A 26,795-nucleotide genomic window follows, 5' to 3' on the forward strand; every position below is an offset into this window, starting at 1 on the left:
TAATTGCGTTCGATAACGATTGCCTGTGATTGTTTCAGTCGGTTTTAACAACTCGTAATACACTACGCCGTGCTGGTCCCACCAAATACTGAGCATGACCGTCAATATTCGGTTTGGCCGTCGACGTGGAAGCATGGCCGGGATATCCACAAGATTTTCTGCGCTTGAGATTATCACAATGAACCCATTTTTCGTCTCCAGTCACAATGCGGTGCAGACATTCCTTCCGTCTTTGCCTTGCAAGCAGTTGTCTACAAGCAAACAAACGCCGTTCAACGGCTTCAACTCGTACGGCACCCGATTTCCTTCTTTCTGAATCATTTCCATGACTTCCAGGCGTTTTGAAATGGTTTGTCACGTTACTCCCAAGAAACCTGCCAATTCTTGTTGCGTTTGACACGAGTATTGATCAAGTAATGCCTCCAATTCTGCATCTTCGAATACCTTTTCTCTTCCATCGCCATGCTGGTCTTCGACTTCAAAATCACCGTTCTTGAAGCGTTGAAACCACTTTCGGCACATTCTTTCACTAATAGCGGCCTCAAGATAGGTGGTAATTGAGATCATTCGATGAGCAAAGCCGCAGATTTCTTCATATAAAAGCAGAAATTTGAAACCTCCCGCAAATGACGAGAATTTAGTTCGTGACATGTTTAATCGAGAATAACTTAATGATGCAGACACAAATCGACTATATTTCGATGGCGTTATGTTTACAAATACCAAAGCTTATTGTACGACATCTACGATCTATTTATATTGACTACCACTTACCGCTACAGTCATCTATTCCAAAACGGCGGAAGCAAAGTTGTACAAATAATATAAATGGTGGAATCAACAGGATTTTGTTTTGTTTATAATATTGATTGGCGACACGTGAATTTCCTATTTTTCCTCAAATCATTTTTAAAACATGTTTACTACGGAAAATCACAGGAACAACTAAGAACTCGTCAACAATAAAAAGATAACACGGCGATCAACTCCGCACATTCCACAACAACAAATTAATTGAACGAAAAATCTCGATAGAAATCAAGATATTCATCGATCCATACGAAAAATCACACGATTTTATCTCACCGATACCGGAAAATAGATACGGTGTTCGATGAAGTGTTATCTTGAACTTGGCATTCCTTCAGCTCGATCCGACCGTGTTTTGAGTACTTTATTTATTGGTAAGCGAGTCGTTTTTAATGGATAATAAAAATTCTGACTCGCATTCATTACGTTAGAATTTCACTCTCGGTTTCGTACGCGAACGACAATGGCCAATGTTACAACAATTACGTACGTGTTAAATATAACGCTGTCGTTTGATGGCGAATTGGTTTGTTGGCCGGGAAAATCTGAATTTTCATTTCACTGAACTATTTATGCACAACGAAAACACGTACCCAATCGAAATTGAAATCATGTGAAGCGTTATTCATTTTGTGGTTCCGAAATTAAACATGAATAAAACGCACTTTCATTAGATATATAGTTAATTTATTGATGCTCCTTTACAAAAATTCATTGAATTGCACACGTCACAGGATTCGATAAAAAATACAACTTCGAAATGGTATCAATCATTGTCAGAATATAAAAATAGTAGAGATAACTTAATGAAGTTATACAATTCTTAAATGATACAGAGTATCATTGTCAAAATATAAAGGCATTACTCAATAAAGTAATAACTTCGGAATTGTATAGAGCATTTCTCATCAATGTCAGAATATAAAAATAGTAGGAATAAGGAATAACTCAATAAAGTTATACAATTCTTAAATGATACAGAGTATCATTGTCAAAATATAAAATATAAATGCATTACTCAATAAAGTAATACGACTATGAATGATATGAAATACCATTCCTTATTACAACATAACAACACAAAAAATAAATTAATTTAAAAGAGATTAAAATTCAAACTACTGGACAGGAACTCTTGGACACACCAGAACGCATGAAAACGCAATGAAAAATTCACCGACAGTTTGCTTATACTTTTTGAGACTGAGCCTTTTCACCTCTTCAGGTATCTTATTAAAAAGTTTATGAGAAATGAAATTAGGTCCATTCTTGGATTTTTCTAATCGCATATACTCAAATTTTATGTTGTTTCTATATCGTGTGTAATAATCATGGGTATCACTAAATTCAGAATATCGATCGAATTTTTCATTTCGATATAACGCTTTGACCTTGTCCAGCGGTGGCTTATAACAGTAAAAGATGGTGAGGTACATTAGAAAAAATTATTATTATTGTAATATACATATCTATTAGGTGTACAACTTTGCTTTCGCCGTTTTGCAATAGACGACTGTAAGGGTAAGTGGTAGTCGAAATAAATAGTCGAAAGCTTACGTATTTGTAAACATAACGCCATCGAAATATAAATCGATTTGTGTATGCATCATGAAGTTATTCTCGCTTAAACATGTCAGCTTACGAGCCAAATTCTCGTCATTTGCGGAAAGTTTTAATTTTCTGCTTCAATATGGAGAAATCTGAGGCTGCGGCCAATCGAATGCTCTCAAATACCAATGATTTGGCCGTTATTAGTAAAAGAACGTGCCGAGAGTAGTTTTCGAAGAAGCAGAATTGGAGGCATTAGATACTTGATAAAGACTCTTGTCAAACGAAACAAGAATTGGCTCAAGGTTCATTGGGAGTGACGTAACAAGCCATTTCAAAACGCTTGAAAGTCATGGGAATGATCCAGAAAAAAGGAAATTAGGTGCCGTACGAGTAGAAGCCGAGAGATGTTGAACGGCGTTTGCTTAATAGGCCAATTGAAAAGTCCCCCGTCTTCCATAGTAAAACCCTTTTTTTTTGGCAAAATTCGATTGTATTATTCAATATAGTTGCCTTCGAGGGCGATACAGCGATTATAGCGATCTTCCAACTTTTCAATACCATTTTTGTAGTACGATTTGTCTTCCGCTTCAAAATAGGCTTCAGTTTCGGCGATTACTTCTTCATTGGCGCTAAATTTCTTTCCAGCGTGCATTCTTTTGAAGTCTGAGAACAGGAAAAAGTTGCTGGTGGCCAGATCTGGCTAATACGGTGGATGCAGAAGCAATTCGAAGCCCAATTCAAGCAATATTGCCATTGTTTTCATTGATTTGTGATACGGCGTATCGTCTTGATGAAACAACACCTTTTTTTCTTCAAACGGGGCCGTTTTTTAACGATTTCATCCTTGAAACGATCCAATAACGATATAATAATCGCTGTTGATGATTTGACCCCTTTGGAGGTAATCAATGAATATTATACCCTGCGCATCTCAGAATACTGATGTCACAACCTTGCCAGCTGACGGTTGTGTTTTTCCTCGCTTTGGATTCGTGTGTAGTCCATTCAGCTGACTGTCGATTTGACTCCGGAGTGAAATGATGGAGCTATGTTTCATACATTGTCACATATCGACGCAAAATTTCAGGTTTATTGCACTTAAACAGCTTCAAACACTGCTCAGAATCATTAACACGTTGTTGCTTATTATCGATTGTGATCTCGCGCGGTAACCATTTTGCACACAGCTTTCTCATGTACGAATATTATGATGTACACATTCAGATGATATCTCCACAATGTCTGCTATCTCGATCAACTTCACTTTACGGTCATTCAAATTCATTTTGTTAACTTTTTTGATTTCTTCATCGGTGACAGCTTAGCAGCTTAGCATGCCAATCAATGGTTGTTGATTTTCCTGGTCCATACCCCGGAAACTCTTCATCAAGCCAAGATTTTGCTTCAACTGCATTTTTCCCTTCAAAAAGCAATATTTTATCAGTACACGAAATTCTTTTTTTTCCATCTATTTTCGAAGAACGAAAGTAGCTACACTCACAACGCAATATCTCACAAACTAATGGTTGGACTGCTGTTAAATTTTGACACGTTTGAAGGTTGGTACTAACTAAAAATAATATGCATTTAATAGTAGCACCGCCATCTGTGCATCAGACCGGGAACTTTTCAATTGGCTCAATAATACAATCCTTGAAATGTCAAATTAAGTTATTGAAACGATTTCAGTTTATTTTTTGTGTTTTCCTGACGTCAAAGACTACTCCACACAATTAAAAATTGCGGTATTTCATTTTTTAAAGTTTTTCTTCGATAACTCTTATAGTATTCATTTTGGGTATAAGGTTTGCTTGAGTATCCCCGTTTCTTTTTATACGTGAATCTATTGAAATAATAAAAAAATATAGGTTCTAATTTGAAAATCTTGAGTTTTGATGAATATGAGTTGTTCAAGTTCATGATCTTCTCATAAACACCCTGAACATTTTTCATTCAAACTGCAGACAATGTTATAACACTACGTATTCGCAGAATCGAAAATGCAGAAATATTCAAAAAAATGTGAGTCATTTTTTCATTAAAATCCCATTAGCTCATGAACCGTTGAAATTTTACCCAAGATTTAAATAGCTGAAATAAAAAAGCTGTCTACTGATGTAACAATATACTGGGTGTGCCATTTGAAATGAGGAAATAGTACTAGTAGTATGTTCTATCTATGTTCTAAGTGCCCAAGGTAAATATTGACCTCGCAAAAAAACGTTCTTCATATTCTGTGGTTTGAACGTCGAAGTGTTTTTTGCGAGGAATTATTTGGATTGACATTACACTATGGTAATGGCGTTTGTCTCTAAACAAAGCTATGCTTCTTTTGTCCATAGAGAATAATGACAAGGCATTTTTCTGTGACGAACTTTTCATCAATCATAACTATTCTTGTAGAGGAATCGAAAATCGAATTCCAACGTTTCATTATCGGAAAAAAAATTACAAGCCGTTATACTTCCAGTCCCACAGAAGAAGAAGCGGTAATCACTATCGCAGTTCTCAATTAAAATTCCAACGAACCAACAAATACACGAAGACAGAGAGAGAGAGCGGGAGATACCCTCGGCACGGAAAGATCTCCGATGTCAGGCATCGCCCGTTTCTCTTTATTTGGGTGGCGCGTTCATTCACGCTGATACGCGTGAAAAGTGGGTCGGTCGACCGACCGGCAGATATGAATGGGACGAGACCACGCCGGTATTGTTTAGCGAAACGCCGATTAGACCGGGTACGGACGCATCCTTTTCACGTTCTTCTTCGGGCTTATGAATGGGCAGCTCGTCGACCGATCTAGCACGCACACATGCACTTGGGAGTACGTTTGTTGTTGAGGTGTCGAGGACTTGCGGTTTCGTGTTATGTTTCGGTTGAATGAATGAGTTAGTATTGTTGGTTATGGCTGTGAAGATGATGATCCTATATGGATTTTTGGAGATGTCTTTTAAGTTTGTTCCAGAGTGTACCGAAGCTTTGGGATGAAGAAAATTGTATCCCATAATATGGATATTGATGTTAGAAGTGGGATGACGTCATAAAATATTTTTCGACATTGTTGCCAGACTGTAGATTTTTTCCAAGTTTTACCATAAAATCAACATCAGCAATGAGGAAGTCTCCTAAATTTGGGTTATTGCTGCAACTTAATTAATATGAGGTTCATTCATGACAGTACTTGGGATTGTTTTCTCAATGATTTCTTAAAACCTGAAAAGCAGTCTTACATAGGATGTAAGTACCAACTGCCAAGTTTCAAACGAACAGCTTTCATAATTTCCAAAAAAAAATGGACGGCAGACGGACAGATTTTTTACTTCATGAATCATGATTCTGTAGTAGATACGTTTCGCACATTAGGGGCAGATTATGGTCGACATAAGCCAGCTGACCATGGAATGCGTAGCACATATGCTGATTGTGTGCTTGAACAACAACTAGGGATTCATCAATCCAAGTAGCTTGACATTTTAACCAATTACTTGACTTGAAAATCAAGCTCGTGAAAATTTCATACTTGAGCTTGCCTTTACTCAAAATACATTGGCGTACAAAATGGCTTCTGCCGTTTTTTTCCGAAATTGGAGGCTTTATTGTAAAAAATTGGTTATACATTTATGATTCAAAGTATTGGCCACTTCTTTCTCTCATCTTTCGGACAGCGTACGAATCCCGCGTTGAAAAAACTGGTCATCTTTCGAAGCGATCCACTAATCGATCCAATTTTTTACTTCTTCATAAGACTGGAAGTACTGGTCAGCTAGAACGTTTGTCATTGATCGAAACAAGTGATGGTCGAGGGAGCAACGTCTGGAGAATACGGCGGGTGGGGTAGGACTTCCCATTTCAACGTTTCCAAGTATGTTTTGACAACTTTCGCAACATAGGGTCGAGCATTGTCATGCTGATAAAATCACTTAATCATGTCTCTCGTTGTATTGCGGCCGTTTGTCTTTCAGTGCGTTCCGTTTGACACGAGTCTTGATCAAGTATTGCCTCCAATTTTGCATCTTCGAAAACCTTTCCTCTTCCACCGCCATGCTGGCATTCCACGTCAAAATCACCATTCTTGAAGCGTTGAAACCACTCTCGGCACTAATAGGGGAAGGGGGTCACCATAGGTATTCGAGAGCATTCGTTGGGGCTCAGCCGCAAATTTCTTCATATTAAAGCAGAAAATTAAAAATTCCGGCAAATTACGAGAATTTGGCTCGTAAGCTGACATGTTCAATCAAGAATAACTTTATGATGCAGACACAAGTCGACCAATATTTTGATGGCGTTATGTTCACAAATACCTTAGCGTATTGTATGACATCTACGATCTATTTATTTCGACTACCACTTTCATTCTTTTTCAATTTACCTGCAGAAACTATTTAAATTCAGTTTTGGAAAATGGTAAAATCGCTTCGTTACGCCTGCACAAAGTGGCAACAGCGCCTAGTAGGATAGCTTGTATAATCAATCAAATGCGAAATATTATATGGCAGATATGGACCCTCTCTACCTCTTTTCCTTCTATTCCTTGGTCGTTTGCTTCTTCTTTAACCTGATCAAATTATAGCTTTTTTATCTAATTAACTTTTTTATTTATGTAATCTATTGTTGGGGCTGCCATCTTGTGCAATAGCAAGGATATTTTTACTTTTCAAATTTCAAATCTCATTATTTATTTTTCATTTTGAGGTAATGAATTTTTTTCAAGTGAAATGTTGAGAGGGAATGCCTGAAATGTGAATTTCAGGCATTCAATTATGTATTGAAAATGTACATAATTTTAACAATGTACCTAATTTCAATTTGAAAGAAAATATCCCATTGTTTGTCAAAACTCAAAATATTCTCATTATGTAATTAGCATGCCATGCAAATCCAAACTGTTATATCATTAGAGTTACCAAACTTTTCAGAGAATGAAATGAAAGATTAAATCGTGAATTAATACCAAAAGAAAGCTATCAAATATCCCCAGATAATTGTTTTAACAAATGCTTCAAGCAGTAACAAGAAGATTCTGGTTGACGTAAACAAATTTCACTAGGAGTGACGTCACAAACCTTGTTCTTTGATAAACTACTAGAGTAATGGTTTGCCATGCTGTCATATAGTGTATGGAGTTGCCAACATTGTTTAACTCTTTGGCATAAAACTGAAACTGGCATAAAAACGAATCATTCTTTTGAAATTCCGAATACTCCAAGATAAATAGATGAAATGACAACATCACTTTCGAGAAACGTCAAGTGAAAACGCCGCTCTGCAAATATGGCCGGTCGAAGTCAGCTGACGCATTTTTCGCGATACTGTGACGTAGACGGTCAGCTGATTTCTCCGATTTCTATTTGTAGAAAAATGTCAAAGTTCTATTATATTTGTTATCCCGAGTTAACGCGAGATATACGAGTGTTCTAAAATAAAAAAAGACGTCAACTAACTTTGCCAAGTTGCAAGAATATACAACAAGGACGGAAATTTCGAGTTCATGGCAAGAATAATTTGTAAACTTTTTCGTACGTTGTAGAATATGAACACCCAAAAAAGAAAGTCTATGGGTCCAACTCGATCATATGACTAGTTTTCGAGATACAGGGCGTCGATGTTGAAAAATGACGTTTCTTTGAAGTAATATTTCTCGTAGGAAAACATCTTGAATGAAACAGTTTTGCGCGACAAATATTTTAGACTGTGGTTTTCAATAAAAATTATTTTTAGATACGGGGTGAGTCAAACATTATTCAAAATGAAATTCGTTCAGTTCATTATTCATCTTGTGATTGAAAAAGTCGTCCGTGGAATTTTCCTTTTTTTTTGTCATTAATCTTAGTTCGAATACACTATTATAATGTCAACGGAACTGGCTCTGCTATGACCAATTTTTGAGATACACAGTGTAATATATTAAGAGGGGTGAACATTATTACAAAAGTTGTCAAAAAGTTGAATACAATGAGAATTTCATACAGAGTTACGGTAAGAGACACGTTATTGTTATTTTGTCATTGTATAATGAAAGACGTTGTACACTATCCCAACAAGAATTCTCCCATTAATAATCCCCAACAATGATTTTTATTAAAAATCAGTCTAAATTTATTATTTTATGCGTAAGCGATATTTGTCGTGCATAAGAGTTTCATTCAAGATGTTTTCCTATGAAAAATGTTACTTTAGGAAATGTCATTTTCTGATTTCGACACCCTGTATTTCGAAAATTTGAGGATTGAGATGGATCCATATTAAGCTAATTGAAAAGTCCCCGGTTTGATGCACAGATGGCAGTGCTAGTATTAAATCCATATGATTTTTAGTTAGTACCAACCTTCAAACGATTTGACAGCAGTCTGACCATTAATTTGTGAGACATTGCGTTGTGAGTGAAGTTACTTTTGTTATTTGAAAAAAGATGAAAAAAAAAGAGGATTTCGTGTGCTAATAAAATACTGCTTTTAGAAGGGAAAAATACAGTTGAAGCAAAATCTTGGCTTGATGAAGAGTTTCCGGGGTCTCCACCAGGAAAATCAACCATCATTGATTGGTATGCTAAGTTTAGATGTGGTGAAATGAACACCGAAGACGCCGCACGCAGTGGACGCCCAAAAGAGGCTGTCAGCGACGAAAAAATCAAAAAAGTTCACAAAAAAATTTTGAATGACCGTAATGTGAAGTTGATCGAGATAGCAGACATTGTGAAGATATCATCTGAACGTGTACATAATATCATTCAGGAATATTTGTACATGAGAAAGCTGTGTGCAAAATGGCTTTCGCGCGAGCTCACAATCGATCAAAAGCATATGTGTTAATGATTCTGAGCAGTGTTTGAGGCAATATACCTGAATTTTTGCGCCGATATATGACAATGGATGAAACATGGCTCCATCATTTCAGTCTGGAATCCAATAGACAGTCAGCTGAATGAACTGCACACGATTAACCGAATCCAAAGCGGGGAAAAATACAACAGTCAGCTGGCAAGGTTATGATATCAGTATTCTGGGATGCGCTAGGTATAATATTCATTGATTACCTCCAAAAGGTCCAGAACATCAACAGCGATTATTATATAGCGTTATTGCATCGTTTGAAAGATGAAAACTTTTAAAAACGGCCCAATTTGAAGAGAAAAAAGGTGCTATTTCATCAAGACAATGCGCCGTGTCACAAATCGATTAAAACAATTGCAAAATTGCATGAATTGGGCTTCGAATTGCTTCGGCATCCACCGTATTCGCCAGATCTGACCACCAGCAACTTTTTCCTGTTCTCAGACCACAAAAGAATGCTTGCTGGAAAGAAATTTAGCGCCAATGAAGAAGTAATCCGAAAGAGAGGCTCAATTTGAAGCAAAAGACAAATCGTACTACAAAAATGATATCGAAGAGTTGGAAGATCGCTATAATCGCTGTATCGCCCTCGAAGGCAACTATGTTGAATAATAAAATCGATTTTTGCCAATTTTGCTGCTCCCGCAGCAACTGCCGCCCCTGTTGCTGCTGCTCAAGAGGCAAAGAAAGAAGAGAAAAAGGAGGAATCTGAAAGTGAAGATATGGGTTTCGGTCTTTTTGATTCTGATTAAAAAACAGTCATAGCCATCTGTATTATTACATCTTTGGTGAAGTAGCTATTACTCCGAAATTAGGTATTTGGGTATAGACAACATTATATGAAAAATATTCAGTGTTTCTTAAGGATTTCAAAATTCAAAAAATATACAGGGTGATCCATTCGAAATGATAAAGTTTCGGAAAATGAAAGGATCTGACAATAATGTGAATACCACCATAATATCGGCCATAACACAAGATCCTTCCAAAATCTATAAATATTGTGCTATCCGTTTCTCAGATAATTGAGGCGTTCCAAACTATAAAAACTTACTCTGTATACCGTCGTAGACGACCTGTACCAATCCGAATTGAAATTCATTCGACCGATAAGAAGCCGAACAAATCAAGGTGTTCAGAAATAAACAATTCTGGAAGCAATCATGTTCCGATAAAGCATTATCACTTTTTACGATAAAATGTAACCGTTGTCTGGCCGTTCTATACAAATTGATCGTCGCCTTCTTAGCGGAATACAATAGAAGCGGTAAACACCGTCGACCCAAATAATCGACTCTGGTATGCGTCTTCGCCATGCAAAGGCGGACCTTGATAAACGGAATTGTTTATTTAGAACAAGATCAAAACAAATCCTAGTCGTAGATAAAAAGGGACGTTTCATGGAAAACTAGATATTGTGGAGTTCTTGATCTATTGCGCGCTTCGAAATACTGGACTGCCTTTTTTGGACGAATCAAATTTTTTGAATTCTGGAATGAAATACTGTGAACTCTCGTTAACTCGAATCCCCTTGGAAAAACCTGTCTGAGCCGAAAAAATTTCCATGCATGACTCGAAACGATTTTACGGATATATTTTACCATTTTTACCTCTATAAGTCTAAGGAACACAAAAATTACCTCTATAATTCGAAGTCAGCAGTTAATTCCTAACCCCGCCGCACAAGTCGAAACGTGTCGATGAATCGAGCGTATTTAATGATGCAATAATTGCATCTTGAGATTTTATGGAATTTTGTTTCATTTGTTGCTTAGTTATGTAAAGGTTGTTTGAAATACATTTTTTGTCTAATGTTTTTTATCCCGACTTTCCTAAGTCTCTGAGAGACCTCTCGGTAGATTGGAGTTTTTACGAAAAACTTATTTAGAGTTTTCACTCTCAGCTTATGAAACAAGCTTATAAAATTTGAATAAAATGCTCCTGCGCAATAATTGCAATAATTTGCCAGGATGAAAAAATTTTTACCAAAAAAGAAACGAACAATAACACTATGAATTAATTTACTCTTTTGACGTTTTAGAGTCTAAATCAGACTCCTCCTTCAGAAAAGCTCGTAAAATATTCAGAATTTGTCAATTGGCTTTTGTCAACACAAATACACGTTGATCTATTTCATTGTGACATTTTCTATTGTTAATTCATTTTTCAGTAAATTCATCAAATATGTACGATCTACTTTTATTATAGGGAATAAATATATTCTTTACCTCTATAACCCGAATTATCATTTGGTTTACCTCTCGGCTTACCTCTATATATAATTACCTCTGTAAGTCGAATTTAATCAAGAATGACCTGTATAACTCGAACTACGCCTATGTCGAACTATTCGAAACTCGACGAAAAAATCTTGGTGTTTCGAGTTAACGAGAGTCCACTGTACATTGTATACTACAGTATACTCTCGTAACTCGAACATCGTTAACTCGAAATCCTCGATAACACTCGATGAGTGTGTTGGTGTGAACAGATCCCAAATATCTCAAATGGTTCCCGAGATATATCAAAAAAACTAAATATCGATGTTTTCTTTTTTATGTATAACTCATTTGTTTTTGTAGATAACTTCACGAAATTTGGTTCGTAGCCATTATACAACATGGAGATTCTGATGGTGTCTTCAGATTTTTATGTTTTCTATTGTTTCAGAGACGTGATAGTCAATTTGTTTACTTATGGACACCAAATTGGTTCTCCTTATGGGGTGATAAAAAAAAAATTACGAATTCAACAATGTATCACACTCAACAAAAATATCGAGTCTTGCTACGCAAATTTGAACTTCCTTTTTATTTTTTTGTTTGAGTGTTGGTTTGATGTCAGAATTGTCAAATTACTTGTTACTTTGGTCAGTTGTTATGTGAAACCACCACTTGAGTTTTGTAAAAACCTGAATCCTGTTCGATAAGTAATGCTCTATCAATTAAGTAATCATGCTGATACCAACACTCTACATAGCGTACAACTGGCAATGTCTGTAGAAATTGTTCTACATAATTAAAAAAATTCGGGTGATGGTTTCACATAACAACTGTCAACATTTGAGACGTCGATCTATTTCATTTAAAATTTTTCTGATGTCAATTCATTTTTCAGTAAATTCATCCAAATATGTACGATCTACGTCTACTACAGTGTATGAATATCACAAAATACCCCTATAACTAGAATTTTTATTAGATTTACCCCTATATCTCATACTCCTTGTAAGTAGAATTTAATCAAGAATGACCTGTATAACTCAAACTACGCCTAAATCGAACTATACGTTTCTCTTTGGTCCCATGGTATTTCGAGTTAACGAGAGTCCACTGTATATTCTTTTGGGATAGAGCAATAAAAAAAAATTGATAACTTCAAACAATAAAGCATGTGTAGATGAAATCTCAGTATTAGCAGAGCAAATGTGAACGGGGTATCATACATTTCAACTAGGTATTATACAATAGCACAGATATAAACTTCAGCAAAAACTCTGACTCCCTGTATAGGTGTAGCGATTGGTTTGTGCATTTGTTTACATAATAACGGCTTCTTCTTCATCCAAACACAATCTTAACAATCCTTCGTCTTCACCAAAAGTTGACGACGCATATATTATAATTAAATCTGAAAAAGAAGAAAATAACAAGAAAGGAGTAATACATGCTATAGTTTTCCTTATATTGACTCAAAGTTAGCGACCCATTCTAAAAAAAATCTTTGAATCTTGAAAACCACCATGAAATTTATACATTAGACAGCTATTCGACAAGTGGTCAATGGTTTTTTCTACACCACACTCACATAGTGGGCTTTCAATAGAATGCCATTTGAAGAGCATACTATTGCAACGACCATGACCAGTCCTAAGTCGATTCAAGTATCTATACCAAATTTTCCTAGGAGGATTGCAACTTGGAACTTTCTCTGAAGAACCAACTGATTAGACTTTATGTTGTTGAAGACATCACATGAACTCCATTCCGAACGCCAAATTTCCTTGTAATTTTCATTAGATTGAAGAAAAATATTAATCCATAAAGGTTGACGTGACTTTAATCTTGCAGTTCTATTATTTAGGAAACTTTACTTCTTCTCATTTGATTTGTAAAACCAGTACTCAAATTTTCCATTAAAGGAAACTTTTCTCAAATTTCATATGCCGTCGGCAAAAGACAAACCTGAAGATTGCGATCGAATAACACCAGTTATGGAAGCTAGATCTTCGACCGAAAAAAAAATAGCACTCCTTAACTCGAAGAAACTAAAAACTAGTTATTATCTACTCACTTATGTAAATGGACTAGATTGCCGTAGGAATATTTAGAAGAAAAATAATAAAATAGGAGTAAGATATCATTCTCGGTCTCATATATCGTAAACAACATTCAAATACCGAAGTGCAACCTTGACTTTTCTATAAATATATAGGAATATAAAAATATCCTGCAAATTTTCACGATTGTAATTTCTCAATAGAATGTGGCCGGATATTTTTTATCAATTTTATTTCCGGATGATTAACAGTCAACATCATTGAATTTTACCTATTAACTCTATGCATTCAGAAAAAGTCAGAGTGTGGTGTGCAATTCATGCTGGCAGAGTCATAGTTCCATGTTTCTTTGAAGAAAATGGTCGAACAGTAATAGAGTCAATGATGGAGAACGATGCAGAACAATGTTAAATACATTTTTTTCTGGTGTGTTCATAATAATCTGGAGGATATGTGGTTTCAACAAGACGGTGTCACCTGCCAAACAGCCACTTTAACAAATGAGTTATTGAATTCCTGCCTAATGTTAGAAACTAGGCCTAAAAGCATGCTTTATAATTTAAGCTCGGACCAAAGCTCAAATGTAGCCTTTGAAAAAGGGTTTCATATACCATAAGTTGTAAAATTTTGTTAGGTATTATGAGAAATGGTAATTACTTATTCATTTATCTTATCAGTTTTTGATTAGGTCGCGAAAAAAAAATTATAATCAGAAATGATACCACAAAATCCCTTTCTGTCTTACTGATTATTTGAAAAAGATGTGGAAGACTATGCTTTGAAGCTTTCCCATGTCTAAGTAATATTTATTAATTTCCCACAGACAATTTTCAATACGGGTTGTACATACAACTAAATTAGAATATCCACATTTTGTTCTTTTACTGCCTGTTCGATTGTACGCCTTCTAATACATTCCAAGCTTCAATGTGCGTGCCCTTGAGGTTATCCCTGATCTTCCTTATCCTATTGCAAGCGTTCTTCTGCGCTTTCGTCAAGGATGCAGGACCTTTTGGTAGACTAGCATTGCTTTGTCCTTCCATCGTTTCAAGATGAAACTCTTCAGGTTTTTCTTCCTCTTCGTATTTATCCTGAACCTCAAAATTCCTGAAATAGGCACTGACGTGCAAGTTCAACTTTTCTTTCAGCAAGTTCTCTTGATTGTTCAGCTTCGTCTGTAGATTCCTGACGTTATCATAGAATATCTGTTGTTGATTCTGCGTTTTGTGGCTTATCTGATCGAATCTAGCGATAACAGACTCCAGCTTCTCCTGCATGGACTTGGTCTGGACCAGGATCTCCATGAGCTTGCAGAAGACCTGTCTGCTCTCAGCATCCCTGTCTCGCAGAAGTCCCGCCAATTCTGTTACGTTGTAACGTCGCTGTTTCAACATCCTATGGAAGAATTCTGGCTAAGCACGATTCGTCTCGTGACAACTTTGACAGACACAACATGACTTAGACCTACTTTGATAAGTGGAACTTCAAACGTTTCGAAATGTTGCGAATTGTTGTTGCTTTTCAGCACGTTACGTAAGTGCAGAACTGCAATTTTTGATTGCGTGGATTTCTAATCGAGTTGTTCGGTAATAGTTAATAGTTCGGAAGAGACGGTTAGGTGAGTTTTGTAATTTGGTCGCAGCAGGTGTATAGTTTGGGACTAAAGGGTGATATTTAAATTTAGTTCGGTTCTTAATTGCGGTTTTGCAATTTTTTTAATAACCTAATTGGCCGATTTGGCGAATTATATTATGTAATATTTTTTCTGCAAATACAGAGGGCAGCAGTGTTGATTTGAAGCCTATATGAGTATGTATTCTTGCACTTGATATTTAACACCAACGTATTCTTTGATTTGTTGATTGGTCTCCTTTGGCTGATCATATTACCAGAAGAATGCTCCGTTTACCGGATTTTTGGGATTTATTCAAAATGTAAGGCCCATTTTATTGAGTCACTGTGTAGTATTCTTCAGTTGAATGAATCAGACACAATAACTTTAATTTTCAGTTCAGTTCAGTCAATTGTATCCTCAAGTTCTATGGTAAAACCATATGGTTCGCCATTTTTAGGCTCAATTTGAACGAATTGTCGCCACTGTGATACATCCTCAGAGTAATACACATTACTCTATGGATACATCTATTAATTTTGACATAAAAACCTCAGAGTAATATTCTATGATCGCAACTTATTACTCTTCTGTGTATTTAGTTTTGAAAGGTGATATAGTCAATTTGACATTTCGATAGGATATTTTCGAATTGAAGATTTTTGGTAGAACTTTCAGGAAATAAACATGTCTGAATGAACAATTTGTCGGTACAGAAGATCGCAGCGTGATTGAAAAGGAGCCCATCTATAGATTACAATAAAATCGAAGAAATTATCATTATCGTTATTTGAAGCTTGGTTTTCCACAATTAAATTCCTCCGGGACTGATATACGGTAAAATACATACTTCTCTATTAATTATAGATAATTTTCTATCGTCATGAATTATTGAAGTTTGAATAATTCTTTCTTTTGATTGGTTTATTCTTTTCAATTATTAAAAAACAAAATGTGGAGCATCAGATATTCATGATGGGTTCACTAATTATACAATTATCATTATGATATAATATGGTTTGAATGGCTATCCATGTATCATTTTTTGATACTTATGTCATTTCTATTCAGTAGGTTCTGCTATTTGATCATAGAAAGATACATACTTCAACAACGTTCAGAATAGGTGCTCATTTTTGAATTATAAGACAAATTTGAGAAAAATTCATTGACGACATTATTCACTTAATTGACTCACTATTCGTTGGGCCGAATCGGATAAAATGGTAAAGGAAAAAAGTGTTTCTTTTGACCTCAGGAATCTTCGGTTGAAATATATGTACAAGTCAAAGGCTCACCCTGTATATAATAAATATTTCCAAAACTCAAAAATGCGATTGAATGATACAAATTATAATTTTTCTAATAATTTGAAAAAGTTAGACGAAGGTATACAGTAGAACCTCGATCATCCGGCCTAATGGAGGGGAAACGGTTCCCGGATAATCGAAAAACACGGACAATCGAAATTCCTCAAAATACGCACAACAACTATGAAAATTAGAGAAATGTATGGGGTACAATTATTTATTAAGCAACAAAATCAATAGAATCATAATACCATATAAAAATATACAAATGAAAAACAAATCATTGCATTGGTACCTATAATACATCGAATGTATATATTTTAGTTGAAAAAGTATGTAATTTTTGTCTGTCTTTTTTTTATTATTCATCTTGAGACAAATGTGAGCCCGAATTTTCCTCAAGTGGAGGACATCAATATAATCCGTATCATTTTCCTGCTCTAAATAGTGCATCAGACCATTTGCAAATTTCAACGCGTCTTTGACAGAAACAGTGTTTCTCTAATTCTGTGGTTATTCCGTTCATTCTTCCACATCTTGTAGAAGAAAATCGTGCGAAAATATATCTGAAACGCACAATTTTCATGGTTATATTTTATTATTATATGTTGGTACTCCGAACTTTCCGCCACGGCTTTATCTATCGATTCATCAATTTGCCTTGAAGAAATCAGTTCACCCGAACAACATTTTTCAATGCAAAAATCACTAAAAGATATTTATGGAGATATTTCATTAATTTCAATAAAAATGCAATGAATTAGAGAAAATAATGTATAATACTCGTACAGAAGGCACATTCTACCACTCGTCCATTCAAAAACTCGCCACTTCGTGGCTCGTTTTTGAATTTTGAGCTCGTGGAAGAATATCAATGCCTTCTGCACTTGTATTATGAATAACTATTTCCTGCGTGGAAAATTCTTCAACACTTTAATCGACAATCGTCTGTATCCATACAGTGGTTAGGTTGGGAAAATTTTGATGCGATTTCTGAATCATCCAGTATCTGATAACCGGGTTCATTTAAACCCGAATTTAGCCATTCCTCAACATCATCGACTAAAACATTTTCAAATTATACCAAATTATTACTATGGCGCATGCGTAATGAATTGAATCCCGGATAATCGAGTGGATGTCTGCTCGTAGGAACGGATGAGTGAAAATGTCGACGAGCACGGATTACAGAGTAAAACGGATAATAGGAGAACGGATAATCGAGGTTTTACTGTATTGTATATCCTATATAGTCATTTTTCGTTTTTAATGATTCTTTTCAACTTTATTGAAATAAAATTAACCATGAACGAACTAAATGTTCTCAATCCTTATCGAATTTTCCCATAAGACATTTGTGAGAAATCACCCCTCTGAAGTTTCTCAAACGCACGTCAGACGAGAGCGTGAGAACTGGTCCTCATCCTGAGGATAGCGCGTTCATATTACTTTCTTCTAAGAAACGCAGGTACAAAAAAATCAAATTCCCGGAAAATGGGATAAAATCTCGAGTGACACAACCAATCACTACAAATACACATTCTTATTTTATGAATGGTAGAACCGCGGTGGTCCAATATGATGAAAGAGAACATATCTTATCATTAGAGCAAACATAACGGGATTTAAGGAATTTTTCGAAGACATTTTATCATAACATAACAAGTTGTGGGATATTCGTATAGGTCGTTGTGTTTTATCGACACTAGGGGGCGTTGTATGTCTGGTAAAGTTTTATAATGGCCATTATTGTCTCTGTAATGGCTCTATTTTGGCTGTCATAATGACGTATTCATTATGTCATGATTATGGAGTTGGTAAAGTGTTCAAAGTTGGAAATTCATTTACAAATTTTGGTTAAGAGGACAAAGCTTTTAATCAACAAATGGTTGTTAAATCAAATTTACTTGGAATTGCTCGGGCAACACATAATTCAAAGAAAACACGAACGTGAATGTCGATTTCATGCAAACTCAATACATGATGAGTTTTCCAGGAAATATAAAACAAATAAACAACCACTGATATTTCGTTGAAAAGACAAGATCAAATTCATGGAAAATTCTATTTCAGTTAGGGTTTTCCAAGGTGTTGCAATTCTCTTGAAATTACTTTTATACTAATTCAAGTTGATTCTCTGTCAAAATTTGGTCGATCAACTCAATTCGTGTTTCGTGAAATCTGATCAGTCCTCCATAGTCGACCTTGAATCTTATCAACCAAAAAGCTATGAAGGGTTCGAAATAGATTTCCTGGAAAATGTCATCAATTGAAAACAACTGAATATTTTTTTGTGTGTTTTGAATAATAATTTACTGCGTCATTCGGCATCATGCACATGTTGTGGTTTTTCTGTTTACTTCCTCATTTAGTTGCACTTTGGAATTTCTAATCAGCACATTGACGTAATTGAAAGATTCACTCTATTTTCCCTTACGACGAAAATAACCCCGGGTAATCGGGAAAATTTCAATATGGATTACGCCAACACGAAGTTCCTCTCAGTGGATGGAATGCCAGCGGCCTGCGCTTTACTTTGCATCCGAGAATACTGAAAAGTTCCAAGAACTAATAAATCAAAAAGGTCTTGGTAATTCTTTTTCGCAACATAACATGAAAAAGTCGATTCAACACATTTTGCAGTCTGCAGAAAATGACAAAATCTCCACTGATGACACTTATGGCTCGAAATTTAGGGAATATGGGTAAATAACCAATAGTTAGATTAGGTTACTTTTCGAGAATATCGGTAGATAACCAACAGTTTGGGTTACTCACTCAGCCTAAACTAACCACTGGTTAACATTGATTTTTCACGTTTTCGTTTATGATTGATATTCAGGATTATGGGTTAATGATCAATAGTGATTTTATATTACACTACCTACCCATTATCCAGTGAATAACTTAACCTAACCTTACTGTTAGTTATTTACCCACAATCCTGAATATTCTAACCATAAGTGTCATCGGTGGGATTATGGGGTTATTTATAGGAATGTGGGTTAAACACCTAACCTGAACTGTTGGTTATTTACCCACAATCCTGAATATTCCAACCATAAGTGCCATCGGTGTGATTATGGGGTTATTAATAGGAATGTGGGTTAAAAACCTAACCTGAACTTTTGCTTATTTACCCACAATCCTGAATATTCCAACCATAAGTGTCATCGGTGGGATTATGGGGTTATTAATAAGAATGTGGGTTAGAAACCTAACCTGAACTTTTGGTTATTTACCCACAATCCTGAATATTCCAAACATAAGTGTCATCGGTGGGGTTATGGGGTTATTAATAGGAATGTGGGTTAAAAACCTAACCTGAACTTTTGGTTATTTACCCAAAATCCTGAATATTCTAACCATAAGTGTCATTGGTGGTATTATGGAGTTATTTATAGGATTGTGGGTTAATAACCTAACCTTAACTTATCTATTAATGGTTATTAACCCGGAATATTCTATCCATAAGTGTCATCGGTGTGATTTTTGGGTAATTCATCGGATTGTGAGTTAATAAGCTAAATTAAACTAACTTTTGGTTATTTACCCATAATCCTGAATAACCCATCCATAAGTGTCATTGGTGGGAAGGAAAAAAAACGATTTTGCAATATTTTACAGGCTAATTGGACCAAAGCGTGGATACGTGAAAAAGTCGATTTTGTCACCTGGAATTGGCGTGGATCTGAATAAACAACAAAAAGCCCACATCAAAAGCTGGAACGTACCCACGATCGATTTGAATTTCGTTCACAATGCTTCTTTGGTCTTTGAACCCGATAAAAACGCATATAATGGCTGCAAATTTCGGGTGCGCTGAACTCATTTAATGGAAATCGCGATTTTATCTTTATCCACGTCTACCTGAGGTCTCCAAAACGGTGACCCTCGAAGTTTTTCATTGAGGCCAACGAATTTGACGTAAATGAAATCGTGCTCTGTGAAATTTTCGGAATTAGGCAGAATTTTATTTGAATTTTGAAAGGTTGAAGGTTGCTTATTGTTTTGTTAGTGTGAGAGGGTAATCACACAATTTTTTTGTGTGGAATTGTTTTTATAAATTCGAGTTACGCGTACTTATCTCAATGATTGTTCTTGATTACAAGGTATTATTATCTGTGAGCTTTTATCTTATAATAAAAATTTATTCTCGTAGGAGAATGAATTGGCGTATCAAAGATAACTTTTTTATTGAATAGCAAATTTCTTCTCATTTTATGGCAAACTTGGATTTAAGTACAACAATAATCTTACCTATTTTTTTTTTGTTTCAGATGTTGGATGTTGAAGATTCAAAAATAATTTTAAGATTTCGAGGTAAGGAATATATTAGAAACTAGTAGATAATTTCGATCATAATTATTAAATTCTCTTACAAATATAAATGTTTATTTTTTGTTGAGATTCTACAATGTCAATAATTTGATTTTTAATGATGAATCGTTATGTTTGAATTGAGAATTTTTGTTGTTTCGTGAAAAAGTTCTAGCAAAAAATGCAATTTCAACTTGATATTCCTTTACACGTTGAATTTCTATAACTAAAAACTTAGGCTTCTCCAGTCGTCACTCGAAAAATATGGAAACCTGCAAGTTCTAGCAAGTTCCAGCCAATCTCATGAAAGAATAATCGAGGAGAAAATTCCACGTACTTCTGAAACTCGTTTCATTATTTCCCGAACGTCTCAAGCCCCTTCTCCCCAACCTTCCTGAACATCTAATACGAGGAAGTAGCAACTTCTCCCTGACCTAAATAATAACCCCCTCAACCCTTGGGCCTTGCTGTGTTCAGATAAGGGCGTAGCCGATTTTAATTCGAGCCTTTATACTTTTAAGATGACAGGAATTTTTTTCTTACACCTCTTGTGTCATTTTTAACACTTGCCTTCGGGGTAAACTCAAAAATCCTCGTATGGATTTTCTAATGATGCCATTTTGTCACTTTTTCTGAACAGGGTTGCGAATATTCTGCTGATTCCGTAATTTGCACTTTCTCACAATAATCTTTTTATATATTTCTGTATGACCCCTTCTATAATTTCTATCTTCAGATCATCTTTTATCTGGTGATTGTACCCTTGATATGGAGCTCCTTTGGCATGTCATTTTAGTGTTTTAATGCACTTTGCGAAGTAAGGACTTCTTGAAGTTTTTGTATTATGCCTGAGCTTTCTGCATATGTAATGCTCAAAATTACCATTTTCTTCGTTTTTTAACTTTTACCGAAACTCTGAGCATAGATATTCACCTTATTTCTTCCATTCCATTTTCTTGTAAAATAATATTTTTATTTCTCTCTTTCATCGTATTGTTTGTACCGAAATGGATCTTTCTGCTCTCTGGGACATCTGAAACAAAAATATTAAACAGTAGTGGCCTATTACAGATCCTTGTGGTATACCTGATATACTATGTCTAATTATTTTACTCTCTAAGGTATTTTTTTTGCCAATTGCCGTTGCCTTTATTATTTAGATTTTGTTCAATAACGAGAATAGCCACATGTACAGGGTGGGCAAATAAGCGAGGTAAGCGGCTATATCTCAGGATCCACTCATCGTAGAGACTTGCGGTAAAAATTTTTACCACTAAACTGTACAAGAAAACACACTGGAAATTGTTTTGAAGTTCATACCTCTACCACTAGGGGACGTAATAGCTATCGTCGAGTAGAAAAATTAATTTTACTCGAAAATGTTTCATATTAAGTTGAAGAAAAAATATAATCACTGCAATCCTTGTGAAATTCTCTATCTTTTTGAATTGTCACTTTCGATTTTACGAAATCAAATAAGTGTAGGTGAAAGGGAGAAATCTGACTAATTGGAGTGCCTGTAACTTCAGTTTGACTCAACATTTTTGAGCAAATTAGATCTTGTCTAAGAGATAATATCTTGTTGATTGAGGACAAAATATACTCATGATAAATTTGTTTTTGCTGCTTTCGATAAGGGGCGCTAAGTAATAAGTTCATTGTTTTGTTCATTTTACTTTGAAATTTTAAATGTAATGATAGAATTTTCTCAACAGAAACAGAAGTTCCATAAAATTTGCATGAAAAAACCTGAAGGTCGCAAAGCGATAGTTTCAGGCGTTCTGAAGTTATGGCCGAAAGAAGATATTCTTCAACTGATGCACGGCGAAAAACCAAATTTGGTCTCATCTTATCTTCATTTTTCATCTTATCGTATTTTTCTTTATTTTCAAATTGTATCATTGTCATTAGAGAATACATTATTTTGCTTTTTACTTTCATTCGACTTACTGACCTTTTGTAATTCACGTTTCTCTTTCTATGTTCGGTTTGCCTCAGAATAGATTGCTTCGGTCTTATCTTATCTTCATTTCCCATCGTCCTAAATAGTTCTAAGCTTTAACCACGTCCTTCTGGAGGTATCACGCTTTTGCGTTCGAAAAAGTAGATCGAGTTTCTTCTCTGAACTGAGCTATCTCGCTCCTTATCTTTGACTTATCTAGAACGAAGATATTAAACAGTATGGGTCCTATTACAGAACCTTGTGGTACACCCTATCGAATATTGCTCGCTGTATGTTGGCTCTAAACGTCTTCTCTGCTGGATACGAGTGCTCTATTCTCGTTTAAAACTCGACTATCTTCATTCTACAGATCGATCCCTGGCGTCGCGTCTTCTTGAACCTTCAGGGGTTGAAAATTACGCGCCGATCTAGGTTGTGGAGAGAGGGGGCGTCAGTCAATTATATGCTAATGCGAAGTCGCTAATTTGTCATTCATCGCGATGCCGATCCGGCAGTTTGACTTTTATTGGCAGTACCCGAGTCGGGTCATGAATATTGATTGCTCTATGTACGCGGCTCCGCCCACGGTTTTGCACCGGGTCGCGTCCGGGCAATTACGGAAGGCGCATCAACGTCCCGAGCTCTGGAATTTTCATTGACGTGAGAAGACGTCGTCTCATGAACGGGAATGTTTTGATTCCATATACGTTGTTGGAAGATGACGACATCGTCGAATGAGCACAGAATATACTCTTCGAGAGGTTCTGTGAAATGATGTGCTCTTTTCTATGATTAAGATTTCTGGAGTTCCGAAATTGTCGTCACGGTGAGATGGCTACTTTTCCTCACGTCACGCTTTGGAGCTCCATAGTTTGAAAGTCTTTTTGAAAATAATATTGGAGCGTTTTTAAAGTTGAAATTGTAAAAGTAGTTTGTGATTGTTGAGATTTTTTGTGATTTTCAAGTTTTTGTGAAAGATTGTCTCATGAGTCGACGGCGACCAGCCAAGCACATTGTTAAAAGATTTGATCAATCAATCATTGAGATGTCTAGAAACTCTGTTGTGTCTACTTATACCTGTGAAATTTTGGGACAAAACAGAGTTATAAACATAGATAGAGGGAGTATACGCAATTTTTACAGGTCCCCAACATGGCTAGATTACGTTGTCGGATTGTGATATATTTTCGAATCCACAATTTTTCTATATCGTTATGAATGTATTTTATATTTAATGAAAGTTATTTATTTGAGTGATTCTCAAGAAAATATGCAAATTTGAATATTTGGAATCCGATATTTTTTCTAATTGTCGAATTTATAATGAGCAGAATATTTATTATTTTCTGTATCTACCTGCTGAAATCCAAGGTTTGGCAACTATTGCTCGCCTAGTGTCATCCGTTGTTTCATGTCGTTTGGCGCGCTTGAAGTTTGTTTTCTGAATTTCTGATATATTTAGATATTTATTTCAATATATTTTGAGTTGACATGAAACGTTGATTCAATATGAGACATAAAAAGTGCGTTCTTTGTAGAGAAACTCGCGAATTGGGTGAAATATCGAATCACTGATATGTTCTCATTTCCGTGCGCTTCATTTCAAATTTGATAGTTCATGTTGGGGTCAAAACGAGAGATTTAAGCCTACTTGATTTTGAGAGATCACTAGATTTTCAGATGGCGCATACATTCTTTATATTTGACATTTCTCGATTCTCGTGACATTTGAGCATAGAATAGAATATGTTATGTAGAAAATTTTAGGGGTTATAGGGGAAAATTGATTAGTTTGATAATTATTCAGTATGTATCGTTATTTTCATTTGTTGTTACATTTGTTTGTAAGAAGAGATGAAATAAACTATTTATATCTATTTATTTAATGATAATATTTAATATTCAATGCGGCACTTACTAGCGGCATCTGAGAAGGGTTTTTTTGTGAAGAAAATTCGGAAAAGTGGCTCTAAACTGTTCTTCTACTCATTAGCTTAGAGGTGAGGGTCGACTGATGGTACCATATCCCCAAAAACTACGCCATTAAGGCATTATGGGAATTCAACAGAATCATGGAAATCCTCTTAGTACAATATCAACCAAACTTCAAACGCTCATTATCTCAACTAATTTATTCAAATTCATTAAAAAACAGTTAAACAGCCTGTATAACCGAATGGGCTCGAGATAGAACCAAATTTTACTTGAAAAAAGCCCTTATTTTAACAAGAACTACCACTCCAAAAAGGAATGACCTGAACTTTTGGATCACTCCGTACATACGAGGTAAAAAATACCGTTCATCCGGCGTCCCTTCATTATCACTCCGTATATATACATAGAGTTAAAATAAATAGCACGCGTTAATCACCACGATCGCCCAAGTGACATCTGGAATATCGCTCTGTTACATCATCCAAGAGTGCTTTGAAAAACTGGCTGCATTCGCGTTCAAGAAACCAAGGGAGGCGGAAATCGTCATTAGATCATCGTGTGGGTTCCATCCTTCGCCAGTAAAATTATACGCGTCGTTTGCTTCCCTACGATGACGTTGTGAGTTATGCGAGGATCCAGATCGAGATGATGAAGTTGTCGTTTAGAATGAGAATGGCGGTGAGAGTCTATGGTTTTGGATAGTATCGCTTCATTAAGGAAAGAAATTAGGTTTTTTCTCTGATTCCGTGGCAAATCTGATTTCCACGTTATTACTTAGGAATCATAATCAAAAGTAACGCAAGGAGAATGCATGTCATCGAGGGAGAGTAGCGATATACCGATATACTTTTTGCTGATACTTAACCAGATAGATGATTAATATCGTATGATATTATTACACACTTGGAAATTGTACTTCTTTTTCTTTTTCTTTAAACTGATTTATATATTATTCATAGAGTAATAAACATAGTTAGAGGAAGTATACGCAATTTTTACATGTCCCCAACATGGTTAGATTACGTTATCGGATTGTGATATATTTTCAAATCCACAATTTCACTATACATTATGAATGTATATTATATTGAATGAAATATATTCATTTTGAGTGATTCCTGATTAAATATGCAAATTTGAATATTTGGAATCCGATATTTTTCCAAATGGTCGAATTTATAATAAGCAGAATATTTAATATTTTCTGTATCTACCCGCTGAAATCCAAGGTTTGGCAACTTTTGCTCTCCTAGTGTCATCGGTTGTTTCACGTCGTTTGGCGCGCTTGAAGTTTGTTGTCTGAATTTCTGATATATTTAGGTCTTTATTTCAATATACAGGGTGGCCATTTGAAAACGAAACAGACGAAATAAAGTTTTTCGATAGAAATGCTCGGACAGGTCGATTTCTGTTTCGAGGGGGACAACTTAAGATGTAGGTTACGGACGCATAGCGCTTCAACCCTTGCTGCTACAACCCCCACCCCCAATTTTTGAATAGGGAAGATGGGGTGAGTGATACCTCAATTTAAAGGTATTTTCATACTGATTTCAGCACAGTAATTGTTTTTTCATTTTATGCATTAGTTCTCGAAATATTCATGCGTTAGTTAGTTAGGAAGGAAGCCACAGTCATGGTTGTTTTGAAGCTCAAAATGTCGATTTTTCACAAAACACTACAAGTGCCATGAAAACACTACTTCATTTTCAAATACTTAGTTAAGAATATTTCGAGAACTAATGCATAATATGAAAAAACAATTACTGTGCTGAAATCAGTATAAAAATACCTTTCAAATGAGGTATCACTCACCCCATCTTCCCTATTCAAAATTTGGGGGTGAGGGTTGTAGTAGCAAGGGTTGAAGCGCTATGCGTCCGTAACCTACATCTTAAGTTGTCCCCCTCGAAACAGAAATCGACCTGTCCGAGCATTTCTATCGAAAAACTTTATTTCGTCTGTAATCTCGTCTGTTTCGTTTTCAAATGGCCACCCTGTATTTTGAGTTGATATGAAACGTTCATTCACTATGGAACATAAGAAGTGCGTTCTTTGTGGAGAAACTCGCGAATTGAGTGAATTATCGTATCACTGATATGTTTTCATTTCCGCGCGCTTCATGTCAAATTTGATAGTTCATGTCGGGGATAAAATTTGCTCACTGAAAATGACATATGCTTCCTCTATCTATGTTCATTACTCTGAG

General features: G+C 35.6%; 1 protein-coding gene across 2 annotated transcripts in view; it reads left to right on the top strand.

The window, feature by feature from the left end:
* The window catches only part of LOC123679301, a 142,639-nt gene that overhangs the window by 6,631 nt on the left and 109,213 nt on the right, over positions 1-26,795 (top strand). Inside the window, exon 2 of one of the 2 annotated variants that reach the window (XM_045616818.1) lies at positions 20,673-20,715. The exons of the other annotated variant lie outside the window; for it this stretch is intronic. The gene's annotated coding sequence lies outside the window, so the exon portion shown is untranslated. The remainder of the gene's footprint in view (positions 1-20,672; positions 20,716-26,795) is intronic. 2 annotated transcript variants of the gene reach the window in all.

The sequence above is a fragment of the Harmonia axyridis genome, chromosome 4 (genome assembly GCF_914767665.1).
Source record: "Harmonia axyridis chromosome 4, icHarAxyr1.1, whole genome shotgun sequence".
NCBI classification, from domain to species: Eukaryota; Metazoa; Arthropoda; class Insecta; order Coleoptera; family Coccinellidae; genus Harmonia; species Harmonia axyridis.